Source organism: Planococcus citri, chromosome 2 (assembly GCF_950023065.1).
Source record: "Planococcus citri chromosome 2, ihPlaCitr1.1, whole genome shotgun sequence".
Taxonomy (NCBI): domain Eukaryota; kingdom Metazoa; phylum Arthropoda; class Insecta; order Hemiptera; family Pseudococcidae; genus Planococcus; species Planococcus citri.
The window spans coordinates 65,585,210-65,588,467 of record NC_088678.1 but is presented as its reverse complement, the minus strand read 5'-3'; the positions used below and the strand labels follow the sequence as shown (position 1 = coordinate 65,588,467).

The 3,258-nt window shown below is 34.7% G+C and overlaps 1 long non-coding RNA gene across 1 annotated transcript; it reads right to left on the bottom strand.

Moving 5' to 3' along the window:
* Positions 1-1,367: 1,367 nt before the first annotated feature.
* LOC135837108 (uncharacterized) lies at positions 1,368-2,741 on the bottom strand. The gene is made up of 3 exons (XR_010557141.1): positions 1,979-2,741; positions 1,783-1,887; positions 1,368-1,647 (listed from the first exon to the last, which is right to left on the bottom strand). It is a non-coding gene; the product is annotated as an uncharacterized LOC135837108 (long non-coding RNA).
* Between the last annotated feature and the right edge of the window lie 517 nt (positions 2,742-3,258).

The following is a 3,258-nucleotide window of genomic DNA, read 5'->3' as shown; positions in this document are numbered from 1 at the left end:
AATTTGTGTCACGCTGAACTCAAAAGCTCCGAACTTTAAGTCGATACTGATGATGGCAAAATATTGCTTTGATACTGAACTAGAGAAATTTTTAATTTGGTCAAAATCGATTCAGCCGTTTACGAGATATGAACGTTAAAGTGTGTTTCAACGTTATGGATAAGCAGAAATTTGTGTAAACCCTTATATCTCGCAAACGGCTCACCCCCTACAAACAGATGGTGTGGTTAGGGTGTGTAGGTTGCAGATAGGTACGCCGGAGGTCGGGTGTTCCAATCCCACGCGAGTCAAGAAGAGAAAATTTTTTGTTGATTTTTTTGAAAAATTTTTTGTTAATTTTATCCGCCCAAAATTTTGCCATAAAAAATCAAAATTTTTCAAAAATTTCCAGTGTAATTTTTGTTTAAACAAAAAAAATCAAGTTTTTGGTAAATAGCCAGTAAATTTTGATAATTTTTTTTTTGGTGAATTAATAGTAATTTTTAGTAAATAAAATGATTAGTTATTTTTGGTGAATTACTCGTAATTAAAGTTGCTCGAAAATTTTGGTAAATTGCTTGGCTAATTTTTGGTAAATTGGTAAAGTTTGGTAAATTGGTAAAAACCTTTGGCAGTAAATTACTGCGGTAATTAAAATTCGGTAAAAAATTGGTAAATTAGTGAGGAAATGTCTGGTAAATTACTGAGGTGAATGTTGGTAAATTGCTGGGGTAATTCTTGGTAAATTGTAAAATTGGTAAATTAGTGGGTAATGTCTGGTAAATTACTGAGGTAAATGTTAGTAAATTGCTGGGGTAATTTTTGGTAAATTGGTAAATTTTGGTAAATGGGTAAATTTTGGTAAATTAGTAAATTTTGGTAAATTGGTAAATTTTGGTAAATTGGTAAATTTCGGTAAATTGGTAAATTTTGATAAATTGGTAAATCTTGGTAAATTGGTAAATTTTGATAAATTGGTAAATCTTGGTAAATTGGTAAATTTTGGTAAATCCGTAAATTTCGGTAAATTTGTTTATTTTCCTGTATAACAGAGCAAAGTCGGTTAATCTTGCCTACTGCGCAAGATGTTTTTTGAAATGTAGGTACCTTATTACTCCGAAGGTGTGATAAGTATATACTCGTGCTTGTAATTAAAATTTGCATGTCAATTAGACCATGAAAAATGATTTTTGGTAAATTTACAGTCGACAATAAATATTTAGACAAGCGTCAATGCTGTTTTACTGTTTTGTTGGTACCCATGTAAGTAAATACCTACATCGTTATTACCCTATTGCAATAAAGTGATAAATTATTCAACAGAAATCTGTGAGAATAAGATTTAATCATTTCATCGAGTAACTACTTAGATATTTTGAATGCTGAAATTGATGCAATAACCATGACATTGACATTATAAAACAGGTAGGTACTTAATATTTAATTTGACTTGAGAAATCACTTTCTGGCGAGTTGGAGCAGGATGTTCGTGGAAGATACCACACCACGTAAATACCGCGAAAAATTACTCAACAGCAATTCGTACACGCTGAGTACAGCAAAAAGCCGCACATTTTGTGTTTGACACATGAAGATATGTACCATCTTTCGTATTTTCACTGATCGATACCACGGAGCATTATAGACTGCGAGAGTTACATCAGATACCTAATGAAAACAGTTTCAATTTGATTAGGAACAATATGAAGAGTTGTTAAAGGTGTTTCAGTCGGACTTTTCTCACAAAGATAAAAGACACAAAAAAGTTGATAGATTAATTGAATATGTAGGTATGTATTATACCGAGTTATCCAAGTGTTGTCCAATCCAGTAGAGTAGAAATACCAAGTTACAAGGGCCCATATACCCAAATATACATTTCATTGTCAGTGCCCAAGGCATATCATTCTAAAAGAAGAGATGGATGATATATTTTTACATTAAGTAGATACGGAAACTAAACAGATTTTCAAAAAACTATAAAATTAATAATACATACTGAAGCTGTGACATACAGTACAGCGATGCTATAGCAAAAACATCCAAGGATTAGTATGGTACCGATGAATTCAACATACTCTCTCAAAGCATTATTCAAGCTAAGAAAAACAAAGGGTGTGATTTAATACCACGACAAAAAAGGGCGTCAGCACGACAAGCATAGGCACTTTCACGCCAGAAAAATCGTTACCACGACTAAATTGTAAATTCCTGACAATAAAGAGCTTACCCCGACATAAAAGGTAAAGGTACTCCAATGACAACATAATGTATCAAATGACAAATGACGAATTAAAAAATTCACGACATTTTATTATTTTCAACTGTTAATATACATATAAGGCAATGCATGACACAATTTTTCTATCAAAAACAGGCATTTCACCAACATAAATACACGTTTAAAAACATTAAAATGATACCAAAAAAACGAAGTAGGCATGTGAAAAATTGCTGTTTATAGAAGTATAGGTTTGCTACAGGTTATACAGGCCCGTTTTTGGAAGTGACATCGACTATCCGAGACCCGATGCGACGTTCTGAGGCCCGTTAGCGGGTCTCGGAACGTTTTCCAATTAAAAACTATATTTTTATGATGTACGCACCTTAGGGATGCTATTGCTAGATTTTTGTCCGGGACTCACGAAGTAGGTATACCTACAGTATATACAGCATATTACCTTACATCACCCCACACAGAAACTTCACACTCGCGCCATTCATGTATAAATCACCCATTGGAGATCGCACCAACGTCTCTAGACCAGGCTTCTTAACCGCAAAAAACGCGCATGCTTGAACGAATTTAACAGACGCTATTTAAAATTTTTCCAAGTGTCAAAGACGCGGGCCTCGGATCGTCAGTAAGTTCCATATATATAATGTTTTCTGGACTTTGATGGGCGACCCCTCTTCCTCTTTTGACCTCAGGGACGAAGCGGCAGGGGGCTAAAGGGCGACATTTTGCCCCCCTCCGGTTCCGCGAAAGTAGGAAAAACTTGGGAAATTGTGAGAAGTTCAAGACAGTTAGGAAAATACAAAAATTCCAACAATATTTTAGTTTCAGTTTTCAAAAATTCAAATTTCTTACAATCATGTACTTAATTATATCGTTTATTTGCCGACAAAATTGCCGATCTATCCTCAAAATTCTCATTTTCCCCCTAAGCTTTAGCCCTCGCTTCGCTTAGGCCAATTTGGTTCTCTTCTACTGACAAGGGAGGTGCCCCAGGTGACATATGCACCGATTTCAATGATTCTTTCACCATTGGATAGAGG